Genomic DNA, 13,060 nt, shown 5'->3' on the forward strand with positions numbered 1-13,060 from the left:
TTTTTTTGGTTTGGTTTTTTTGAGACAGGGTTTCTCTGTGTAGCCCTGGCTGTCCTGGAACTCACTGTGTAGACCAGGCTGGCCTCGAACTCAGAGATCCACCAGCCTCTGCCTCCTGAGTGCTGGGATTAAAGGCCTGCGCCACCACCATCCAGCATAAATCCACTTTGTACAAACTTTTAAATGGTAAGTGCAGTTAGGAACTCAGCCCATGGGACTGAGCAGCTGCTCGGCTTTGGATTTCCCATTCACAGCCACCATTGTTAGATGCAGCTACTCCCGAATCACCACACAGAGACTTTTTATTAATTATGAAAGCTCAGCCAATAACTTAGGCTTGTTATTAACTAGCTCTTATAACTTTAATTAACCCATTTTTATTTTCTTCCTGCCTCATCTCCATAGCGCCCATACTACTTACTCACTCTGTGTCTCAAGGCATCTCCCTTCTCCTTCCCAACATCCTCTCTGCCTTCAAAATCCTGCCTAGCTATTGGCTGTTCAGCTTTTTATTAAGTCAATCTGAGTGACACATCTTTAAAGTGTACAAAAAGATTATTCCGCAACAATTGGACTGCAGCCTGTAAATCATACCAATAAATTCACATACACATACACACATAGAGAGAAAGAGAGAGAGAGAGAGAGAGAGAGAGAGAGAGAGAGAGAGATTCATTCCATAAGTCCTGTGGCTCTAGAGAACCCTGACTAATACGTATTTTGGCACCAGAGCGGTTCTGGCGAAACAGGAATATTGGATGACTCTTAAGTATCTGGAATAGGCTTTTTGATTCACCAGCATCTTCAACTACTGAAGCCTCTCCAGCTCTCCAGTCCCTCTCTCCTGGGAGCTCAGAAAGTACTGGAAGCCCATAGTGTAAACTATATCTCACATTTATAGAGATAAACGCCTTTGATTATCTTGGTTCATCAGTAGTAAATGGCAATGGACTCGGTGATGTTGTATTTGAAACCTTTGAGGGTTTGGGGGGAAATGATGCTGCCGGTCGGTTGCTCTTAATATCTTTGGATAAATTGCTAAAGGATTGGAATGAGCTCCATGATAAAATTAACTAAATTCAGAATACAGTGAAGGACAACAATGACCTCAGTGATAAAACTGACAGCTCCAGGTGTGAAAAAACAGTCTGTTTCTAAGTGTGCCCTGGAAAAGAGTCTTCCCTCCAGCAGCCACAGAGTTCGAGTTTCAGAAAATCAAACCAAAACCCTCATTTTAAGGTTGGCTGAACTACAATGAAAATTCAAATGAAAATTCAAGTCTCAGGCTCAGAGAATGTCAGTAGTTAAAGCAAGGGCCTTAATTGGTAAAGAATGGGCTCCTATAACTTGGGATGGGGATGTGTGGGAGGACCCTACTGAAGCTGGGAACTTTGAACCCTCAGATCGCAAGGGTTTATCTCGCTTGAGGAAGCAGTACCCTCAGCCCCACCCCTTGGAACACTGCCCTTGTCAACTTTCATTGAGGAAGCTAATCCTCTGGTGCCTGCTAAATCAGGAGTAACTTTCTCTGAAGGAAAGGCCAGTGTCCCTCCAGGTACCAATAGTTGGCCCTAGACTTATAACCAGACTCAAGGCAAAGCAAACTCCTAGAGGGGAGGTAGAAAGTGTGGTCCACAAGGAAGTGGAGCTTAATGGTCTTGCTAATTTGTCCAAGCAGAAATCTGGGGAATACATGTAGGAATGGTAAGGGTGTGGGATAATGGTAGAAGGATGATGAACGAGACCAGGCTGAGTTGATTGACATGGAACCCCTGAGTAGAGATTCTAGGTTTAATATGGAAGCTCACACAGGTAAACATGTGAAAAGTTAACAGGGCGGTGGTGGCGCACGCCTTTAATCCCAGCACCCGGAGGCAGCGGTGGGCCGATCTCCGTGAGTTCTCTCCGTGAGTTCGAAGCCAGCCTGGTCTACAGAGTTCCAGGACAGTCAGGGTTGTTACACAGACAAACCCTATCACAAACCCCTCCACCCCCCCCAAGAGTGAAACGTCTGAGTGGTTGGCTGAAGCATTTATCAAAAGCTGGCCTACTAAAAAAGAGCTGGAGATGTCTGATAACCCTTGGCTTAGTGTTGAAGGGATGTTTAAGGCTCAGGGAAATTGTAACACTTGGGTAAGCATGCTGTACAAAGCCTAATCCTCTGCGAGGGGAAGGCCCAAAAGACAGAACCTTCACAGATCCTACAAGACATGAAATGGTGAGGGGGCACCAACACATTGCATCGCCGTCCTTTTCCTTGTGCCAGACCTTACGTTTGGAGATGCTGATACTCAATTGGATGAACTGAATGCAAGCGGTTTAATTGGGCCCCAAGGCAGCAGGGGCCAGGTGGCAGCATTGAACCACCAGAAGCTGGGTGATCATAGCTATCATACTACAGGCAACATAACAAAACGGTGTTCATAATGGTCATCACAGATAAGGCAAATTTCAGAGTGGCCTGATTTGTATGAACTTTTGGTACTGGCTAATCAATTATGGTGTTTCTAGGCATGAAACAGATTTTCAAAGCCTACTGCTATCGGTTTTATCTGTATAAGCAGAAAAATTCTCAGACAAATGTTTTGTTTTTGTTTTGGTTTTTTTGAGACAGGGTTTCTCTGTGGTTTTTTGGAGCCTGTCCTGGAACTAGCTCTTGTAGACCAGGCTGGTCTCGAACTCACAGAGATCTGCCTGCCTCTGCCTCTGCCTCTGGAGTGCTGGGATTAAAGGCGTGCCCCACCACAGCTGACTCTAAACTTTTCTTTAATTCCTTTCCACTAGTTGGAAACTTAGCTGGTGGGATCTTGCCCTGAAGTCACCACTCCCTTTATTCCAGTTCTGAATCTGTTTGTCACCTTGAACACAGAAGTTAGCTCCATTCCCCTTCCTGCTGCTCCTTTTCTCCTCAGATTGTACATTTTATATTTTTCCTTGTTCAGCCTGCTCCTTTTCATTATAAATCTTTATAAACTTGAACACTGGTAACCACAAGACAGAGTCTGTGCCAGGCTGTTCTGAGATTCCCCTCAGGTAATTTCCAATGGAATTCATTCAAATCTCTTTAGCCTCAGACAGACACTTCGGGCAAGGGCAAAAAGTGACCACATTCTTCACCAAAATGCCACAAGAATGCTCTCTAGATCACATATTCCATATTAACATTCCTCCCCTCTGAAGCCTCTTGAGGCAGCCCCACGGCTGGTCAGATCACGCTCAGCAGCACTGTCTCCCGTGTTCCTGCTGGGATGGCCTATTAAGCGGCACTTAAAGCATTCAACTGCTTTTCTAATCCACAGTTCCAAGGTTCCTTCAAGCAAAAGCATGGTCAGGGCTACCACAACAATAACCCAACCCCTGGTACCAATGCCTGTCTTAGTTAGGGTTTACTATTTCTGTGAAGAGAAACCATGACCACAGCAATTTTTATAAAGGAAAACCTTTAATTGGATAGCTTATAGTTTCAAAGGTTCAATCCACTGTGGTCATGGTGGGGAAACGCTGGCATGCAGGCAGACATGGTGCTGGAGAGGAGCTGAGAGTAGAGGAGGAGCTATGTCTTGATTCTGTAGGCAGCAGGAAGTGGTCTGAGACACTGGGTGTAGCTTGAGCAAAGGAGACCTCAAAGCCTGCCCCAACAAGGCCACATCTCTTCATAATGACATTCCCTATTGGCTTACAGGGGACAAATACATTCAAACTATGGGAAATGGGAAGGATTGGAACCTCAATCAAGACCATTATTTTGAGCTATTATTTGCTGCTATTGTCAGCAAATGTGGCTAATCCCAGTGTTTGGTAGGCTGGGGCCTTGGGTCCGTCTGTCAGTTATTTCTCACCTCTGACCACACATTCATCACAGATCAGTATCTTTCTGAACAAAGCAAAACCCTCTGACCTTTGACCACATATTCACCTTCTATACACTTTCTGTTCATAGCTGATCTTAGATGTTTTAATTGACTATTTAGTGTGTGTATGTGTGAGCATGTGGAGACCTTGTCTGAGTCAGTTTTCTCCTTCCACCACATGGGTCCTGAGAAGCTTAATGGCAAGCACCTTCCCAGACGAGCCCCTTCCGGGGTTCCCGAGCTTTTCATTTCTCTCTGTGTTCTTGGCAAATCTCCCCTCGATTCCTCAACCCACTGCAGTCTTGTTTCCCGCATTTCCGCTCAAACCACCCCGGCGTTAATGATCCCACTGTGGTTTGACAAATCCAGCTGTCCTTCTCGGGTTCATTTGGCTTAACATCTGCAGCAGCTGTCTGCACACATCCAGCTGTTAGAAACTGCAGGGCACAGCTCTCTCTCCAGTAGTCCTTCCTGGCCACCAGTTTGGGCCGGGTACCCTTTCTTGGTGCTTTATTCCTCTTTCTTTCTTTCTTTCTTTCTTTCTTTCTTTCTTTCTTTCTTTCTTTCTTTCTTTCTTTCTTTCTTCCTTTTTTCTAGACAGGGTTTCTCTGTAGCCCTGGCTGTCCTGGAATTAAGTCTGTAGATCAAGCTGGCTTGTAACTCACAGAGATCCATCTGCCTTTGCCTCCTATGTGCTGCGATTAAAGACGTGTGCCACCACCGCCTGTCTCTTTATTCTGACCACCCCCTAGATACTACATGTCCTGCTTTATATTAAATTACTTTGTTCACTAGCTGTCTCCTGAAATAAAAATCTTATGTGCCACAAAAGGGAGTATATGCCATGTTTATCTGTACCACTGCATCCTAACACAAAGCCAGGCAAATTCAAAGTTATGGATTTGGTGTTTTGTTTAGTTTACCTAACCTCAAGGAGGCCAGCCAGGTTTTTAATTATTCATGCAAATAGGTTACTAGGGAAATCTCAAGCTGTTATTATAGGACTGTGCACACCAGAGTCCCTGGCCTGCTCACACGCCCTAGGGCTGTGCACACCAGAGCCCCTGGCCTGCTCACACGCCCTAGGGCTGTGCACACCAGAGCCCCTGGCCTGCTCACACACCCTAGAACCGTGTGCACACCGGAGCCCCTGGCCTGCTTGCCCATCCAACTTCTGCTCTGCACGAGCTGTTGTAAGAAGCACATCCTGAAATGCTGTCTGAGCTCTTGGTTCTGGTTCTAGGCATGAAGGTAATAAACAGATTTTTAATATGCAGCCAGGCAAGCAGAGGCAAGTATGGACCTTGACAACTGAAGACACTGCAATGGTGACCCTACTATGCTCTGACTCCCTTCGGGGCAGTCAGACAACCTCCCTGTCTGCAGGAGGGCTCCTCTGATGGGGGAAACTAGGGTTACAGGTAGTAGGCAGTAGACAGAATCTCTGCCAATTCCCTCTGCCTTTCAAATGTACTTCTTCTAATCTCCCTCTTTCTCAAAAATGCTGCCTTTTTTATCTGGCTTGCCAGTGTTATTTGTTTTTAAACAGCAAGCTGTAGGATGGAGTAATATCTTTATATGTGCAATATCTCAGTGTCATTCAATTAACCTGTTTTATTTAATGAATAAATCTTAAGGCTTTCCAGAGAACCCATTGCATTCACTAGAACTAGACGAGAAACATGGAAACAATTTTCAGACTTTTCCGGGATATAATCAGAATACATGCACTCTAATTTTTTGTTAGTATTCGTTTTTAAGACAGGGTTTCCTCTGTGTAGCTTTGGCTGTCCTGGAACTAGTCTTGTAGACCAGGCTGGTCTCAAACTCACAGAGATCCGCCTGCCTCTGCCTTCCGGAGTGCTGGGGTTAAAGGTGTGCGCCCCCACCGCTTGGCTGTGCACACTAATTTATAGTGTGTGTCATGAAACTCAGACAGAAGTCGACTGGACTTTTCAGATGTTTAGGTAATATTGAATAACATATTAGGAATGGACAATAAGCTAATATAGCAGTCCTCTCCCTACTCAAGGGGTGTTCTTTCTGTTGATCCTTGAAATAAAAATAATACTATATTAAATAGAAAAATGCTACATGTTTCAGAAACGTGGCTATTTATTTTGTTGCTATTTGGGGTTGGTAAGAAACAGAGATTACTCTCAATGTATAAACCATCATGCCCATGGTCAGGATTTCCTATGGCTCTCATTCAGATTTTATTTCCTTCCATATGCAATACATATGGTGCAAAATAGAATGCAGAGGCCGGGCGATGGTGGCGCATGCCTTTAATCCCAGCACTCGGGAGGCAGAGGCAGGCGGATCTCTGAGTTCGAGACCAGCCTGGTCTACAAAGCTAGTTCCAGGACAGGCTCCAAAGCCACAGAGAAACCCTGTCTCGAAAAACCAAAAAAAAAAAAAAAAAATAGAATGCAGAAAGAAAGATATATATAATATGATACATATATAATAATGGAGGTTAAATCCGTGTTCCGCTACACTGTTAACGTGACTGAGTTACTCCCGTCCCCTGAGCAGAGTTAGTGTGTGACTACGTGATGTGTAATGCAGCCATGTATTGAGTGCCTCTCATTTCTTAAAACATAACACATCAATCAGCTGATTTCCCAGGTTCCAAAGTCAAATTTGTGTGGGAAACACTAGACAGAGGCACTTATACAACACAAGCAACAGCTGTTAGGCCCCTAAAGGAGCCTGCAGGTTGGAGTTATGTACCGCTTGGCCAGTCTTTGCCGTTCTGCCGGGGTCCACAGAAGAGGTGCCATGGCCGGCTAGAGACAGGGGTCAACAGCAGCTGTATAACAAAACCATTCCCTATTCTGTGCAGACAGAGGTGGATGTGAGAATACTCCAGGGTGATGGACCCCCATTTCTACGTAAGAAGTGCCTGGGGGGTAAGGCGCTAAGAACAACAAAACTCCATTTCAGTCATTGAATAAATTTTATTAATGTTAATATTTACTGAGCACAGCCGTGCACTGAAGTCGGGTGACTTTATTACCTCTTTACAGCTCTTTATCAGACAGGAAATGAGGAAAGTACCAGTAAATAACCCGAGGCTTAGCAAGTAGAAGTCTCTAGTGGGGTGCGCGGAGGCAAGAAAGGGCTGGAAGGAGAAATAGATTCCAGAGTGACATGGGGGTCTCCCGTGGTGGTTACTAGTGCCCCAAAACTGGGTGGTTAGGGTGGGCAGCAACCAATACAAGGAAAAGCAATCAAGGCTTAGGAAAGGAAGGCCAGACTGCAGCTCAGACAAGAGGGCACTCAGGGGCCTAAGCTTTTGTCCTGGTGGGTTTTTTCCATAAGGCTATCCTGATAGCAATGTCAAAGTACTGGATTTGAGAAATGAGAGACCAATTAAAACATTCCTGGAAAGGCATTACCTCACTCTTCCTGGAAGGAAGGCGAGATCTTCCTAGCTGGGGAGAAGGGAGACTCCAGGCTGATTCAGGGAGACAGCTTCTCTTCCTGTTCTGTGCAGCTCTTTATTAAGGAGATATTGACTCAGCAGCACTCCGGAGGCAGAGGCAGGCAAATCTCTGCGAGTTCGAGGCCAGCCTGGTCTACATAACGAGTGGCAGCCTGGGCTACCAAGCAAGACCCTGTCTCTAAACAGCCAAAGCGAGACAAAGGGATGTCGAATGATGTGATCCTCACTGTCTTTACACATCAGGCATGGAGCTGTTAGGGTACTGCCTATGGAACGACGAAGCCTACGGCCGTTTGTCTCCTCAGTTGTTTACTTTGTAGAGAACTGGACAAGAATGGCTCTGTTTCTGCTTTTTGTTTTTTATTTCATTTTGCCGAGTAAAAGTTTCACGATATGGCCCAAGCTGACCTGGAATACAAGTAATCCTCCTGCCTCAGTCTCCCAAATGTGGTGTGTGCATGTGTGTGTGTGTATGTGTGTAGTGTGTGTGGTGTGTATGTGTGTGGTATGTGTGGTGTGTGTGGTGTGTGTGTGTATGTGTGTGGTATGTGTGGTGTGTGTGGTGTGTGTGTATGTGTGGTGTGTGTGTGGTGTGTGTATGTGTTAATGAGCATGTACTACCACATGCAGTTTTGAGCAGTTGTTTTGAATAGTGATTTTTTTTCTTAGCGTTGATATGTTCAAATGCAGGAATCATTTTCATGGGTATTTTTTCTTAAATCAACTCTCAATAGCGGCTAATTATAATTCAGTAGAGGTGTGTTTTGTTGTTACTGAGAGCTGTGGTGCCAAAGCTGTGGAAGCTGATGGGGTATCCCTGAGACACTGTAGCTCAATCAGCAGTGTCTGCTCCAGGCTACAGTTCAGGTAGGTGAGGAAAGAACAGCTATTCTCCTTGGGGGACTAAAGTCCGCGTTTATATGCACGTGTACAGGCTTTTATGTGGAATGGGTTCCATATAAACTACATGTCCAACACCTCCAGGTGGTTCAGAATCAACAACAAGAAAAGAGAATCCCTCCCACTTTAAATGTAAAATAGTGATATCAACATTATAGAATTCATCTATCTTTTTTCTTTCTTAACCATATATATGGAATATGTGTATACATATGGCCAGTCTTTTGCTGGCCTGGAACTTAACAAGCTAGGCCTTATTGCTTGGCTTTCCCTCCCTTTTTCTTTTTAAATCCCCCTCTCATTTGGGTTGTTTGACACAAGGTCTCTGTAGCCCAAGCCTGGGGGGGAACCTCACTAGATAGCCCAGGCTAGCCTCTGCCTGTCAGTGATCTTCCTGCCTCAGTCTCCTGAAATCTGGAAGCGTGGGTATAAGCTACCACTAGGGGTGGAATTTCTAGATTTTTAATAACACATTCAAACATTCTCTAGAAAATTTGATGACCAGAATTTCCTCAGAGGCCAGGATATATCTAGAATGACATAGATCTCGCTCGGGGAGAGCAATCAGTGTTGCCTGGCTTTATGGGGTACTTGGTCTAGCGTCGAGAGGCCATTTGTTGTAACGAGGATCTATAACTCCCGCTGAAGCGTACACTGTGGAGATGCTCCTGGGTGCAGAGGATATGAGCGCTGCCACAGTCAAATGGACTGACAGGCACGATGGCCACAAACGCAGTAAACACAGCGGCCATCCAAAGAAACGCCGCTCTCACTTCAAAGAAATGAAAGACATGGTTTATTCTGGAGCAAAGTATCAGTGACCCTGGCCTGGGGATATTTATTTCAATCTCCCCAGACCTAATGTTTCAAGGAAGTAGCAGCTTCATGGAGCTTTATAGCAGCAGAACAGAAAAAGTTATCAATCAAGGCGTCTTAAAACCACGCTGCTGGAAACACCGGGGCCCACTGGGCGAGCATCTCTTCTACAGCCCTCGGGAGTCACCCAATGGCATTCTCGGCGTTACCATGGAAAGAACAGGCTTTTGTTAATACGTTCCAGGGGTTTTTATTTGTTTATTCCGGATGTCAGGCTTGATGCCGAGGTGGTCAAAGGCTCTTCAGGAAGCTAAAGAAAACTCCAAAGGAACTGTAGCTACTGCTTTCGGGTCAGCAACTCCCCAACTCCCCACCGCCACTGAGGTTTTTCTCAGCCCATGCAACTTCTTTCCAGGCTTCTCACTTTGCCTCTTAGAGAAACAAGTATTATTTTTTCAAATGTAAAATGTCGTATTGAAAGATTATAGATGGGCTATCTTTGCATTATATTTTTAAAAATGTATTTTTATTTCTGGGTATGGAGGTGCACGCCTGGAGTTCTGGCACTGAGGAGGCTGAGGTAGTTTGAAGAAGAATGGGGCTCACAGGTTCATGTATTTGTTAGGACGCATGGCCTTGTTGGAAGAAACGTATCACTGCGGGTAGGCTTTGAGGTTTTAAAAGTCCAACCCAGGCCCAGGGTCAGTGCTGATTCAATCTCTCTCTCTCTCTCTCTCTCTCTCTCTCTCTCTCTCTCTCTCTCTCTCTCTCTCTCTCTCTCTCTATCTCTCTCTCTCTCCTCTCTCTCCCCATGGACCAAGCTGTAGCTCTCAAGGACTGCCCCAATGCCACACCATGCTCCCTGCTGCGATGATAGTGGACTAAGCCTCTGAAACTGTAAGCAGCCCCTGATTTAAAACAGCAGTTTCCTTGGTCAGGATGTCTCTTCACAGCAATAGAACTCTAACTAAGACAGGGGATAAAGCCAGAGAAGGAGTGTAGTAAGTTCGTGGCTAGCCTGGTCTACATAGCAAGCTCCAGTCCAGACAGGGCTGCATGGTGAAACCCTGCCTCAAAAGTTCTTTTTAATATGAAAAGAAATAAACACTATTTTTTTCTGTCAACAGGAAGTAATATCATTAAATTATTAAAATAATTTTGATTAAGGGGTTTAAAACCTAGACTACACGATGAACAAAGTCCTGGACAGGGGCCTGCGTGGAATCCTGGTTTTATAATCACTTCTCACAAGTTGCGATGGCAAGGCGGTTAGCCACCATCTACCCATCGTATGCTTTCTTGCTCAGCCTACGAGTGGGCCCAAGGAACGACGTCTAGACAGAGCTTTTCATACCTTGCTGGTTCCAGGGCTGCCTAGTTGTCCGTAAATGACCTGAGACGGAACTCCCCTCTGACAAACAGGTCACTTCTGACTCACACCTACTGCTTGGAACTCTGCTGGGCCTAACCCAGAGGCAGCACTCTCGACAGCGGACGTGAGTGTGTTGCCGGGGCTCTGTGCTGGGTCCAGCTTCACCAAGGCCTGTCCTGAGCTGATGGGTCACAGATCCCTGTGAATGGTGGCAACTGTTAAATTAGAGACACCCAGACAAGTGTTAGCTATATTTAATAGAAGTTTATGTTTAGAAAAAAAAATCTCTAGCTCTTAAGCCATAGCAGTCCACGACAGGGCAAGAGCAGAATGATCAGGGAAAAAATGTTTGTTTGTACAGGCATCCATCCAACACATGTCTGCTCAGAAATTGAACACTGGGTGTTTTTATTGCCTCTCAAAATGTTGTTCTAGTGAGTCATCTTAGGAAAATTAGCTCTGGAATATGTTTAAATTATTTGACTTCTGAGTTTCTATGCATTCATTAGCTAAGCCGACAACAAGCTATCTAATAAATGTCACATGATGCTGGCTACGGCCCAAGTCTGTGCTAATAGGTAGCCATCAGTCATGTGAATCTATGGCTACACGGGTCTGGAAATGTGGTACTGTAGCAGAGGACCTGAATGTTCTGTTCACCTAGAGTAAGAGAGACCCAGTCACAGTGGCTCACACCTGGAGTCTTGGGGTACTCGGGGCTGCAGAAGGAGGACCACTGTGAATTCAACCTGAGTCAGACCCCGTCTCCGAAGAAAACAGCTCAGAACAGTAACCAGAAGATGCCAGGCCCGCTGACCTGAGTTCAATCCACAGGTCCCATAAGGTGGCAGGGGAGAACTGACCTCCGCAACTTCTCCTCTGATCTCTGTGTCCCCTCAAGAGAAAACCCTGAATAATTAAAACTAAAAACAAAGCAACGAGATTGCACATTAAAATGACATCAAGATGTACGCAGGAATTCTGTTCCTCCCTCCCCAGCAGCTACCCAGGGGTCTTCACCACAGAGATGAAGAGCCATTGCTGGACAGGATGCTTCTTTTTCTCTGCCCACGTGTTTTGGGCGGGAATTACAACGTCAGTTCAGGGATCCTTTTTTGTTTTGTTTATATTTATTTATTTATTTTGGTTTTTCAAAACAGGGTTTCTCTATGTAGCTTTGGAGCCTGTCCTGGTATTCGCTCTGTAGACCAGGCTGGCCTCAAGCACAGAGATCCGACTGCCACTACCGCCTGGCTGCTCCTTCCTCTTTGAGAGGACACTGAAAGTGGAGTGTCTGCCCTCTTGGGAGCTAATGAGATAGCTTGCCTTTGGAATGCTAAGAATCCTGATTTCCTAAGTCAATAATGACAGCAGTAGCTTGAGCCTGTGGCAGCTTGCACAGAAATTTCAGGCCTATACCCCTCTCTTTCACACATACGCTGAATAAAATCTGGCTAAGTTTTGTGAGGTGGCACAAGCTGTTGTAAGACTTAAAGTGAGCACTATGTGTGTGTGTGTGTGTGCACGCATGTGTGTGCGCACACATGTGTGCATGTGTGTGTGTTGTAGCCACATATTCACGTGCAAGAGAGCACACCTGTGTACATGAGAGGCCAGGGGAGGACATCAGGTTCCCGCTCTGACCCTTTCTGCCTTATTTCCTTCACTGAACTTGGAGCCAGGCTGGTGGCCAACAAGCCCTAGCAATCCTCCTGCCTCTGCCCCCTGCATCCCTTGAGCTACAGGTGCACAGCTACACCCAGGCTTTATGTGGGAGCTGGGATCTGTGCACATGCCCTCACACTGGCACAGCAAGAGCTCTCGTCCACCAAGCCATCTCTCCACCCAGATGAATATGATATTTTTTGAGAAAAAAGGCACAATTTTATTTTATTTTTTTATTTTTTAAATTTATTTATTATTTATATAGTGTTCTGGGCACCAGATCTCATTACAGATGGTTGTGAGCCATCATGTGATTGCTGGGAATTGAACTCAGGGCCTCTGGAACAGCAGTCAGTTCTCTTAACCTCTGAGCCATCTCTCCAGACCCAAAAAGGCACAATTTTAATTTCAATAATATATGATCCCCTTGATTGATTTTTATGCTGTATACAGAATAAAACCCAGGCACCTCACCTAGGCCTACCAGGCTACTCATGACTTGACTGTGGACTTCTGCTATTTTTTAGATTTTTTAATTTAATTACATGCCTCCTTCTCTTTCTGCCTTCCAAACCATCCCCTCTGCCCCTCCCTGCATCCCTTCAAATCCATGGCCTCTTCTCTCACCTCTTGTTATTGCATATATACATGTATTGGCATATACTTATACATTCCTAAATATAACCTGTTGCGTCCATACAATGTTCCATGTGTGTGTGTGTTTCCAGGGCTGACCATTTGACCCTGGACAGCCGATTGGTGGGTGTGCTCTTCCCTGAGGAGGGCACCTCTTCCTCTCCCAGCTCTCCTCAGTTGCCTGCAGCTTTGTGTGCAGCTGAGGCCTCATGGACTTCTCCCATCTGGTTTGTCATGGCCGTTGGTGTCACCCTTGTTCAGCTCACATTCAGACAGTCGTGTTGGAGAAACTTGACAGACTGAAGTCTCTGACAACACTAGGAAACACAATCTCATCGTGAAGACCCTGATCCTCCGGCTGTTACAATC

The sequence above is a fragment of the Alexandromys fortis genome, unplaced genomic scaffold, assembly GCF_014885135.2.
Source record: "Alexandromys fortis isolate MF-2015 unplaced genomic scaffold, M_Fortis_MF-2015_v1.1 scaffold_17, whole genome shotgun sequence".
Classification (NCBI taxonomy): domain Eukaryota; kingdom Metazoa; phylum Chordata; class Mammalia; order Rodentia; family Cricetidae; genus Alexandromys; species Alexandromys fortis.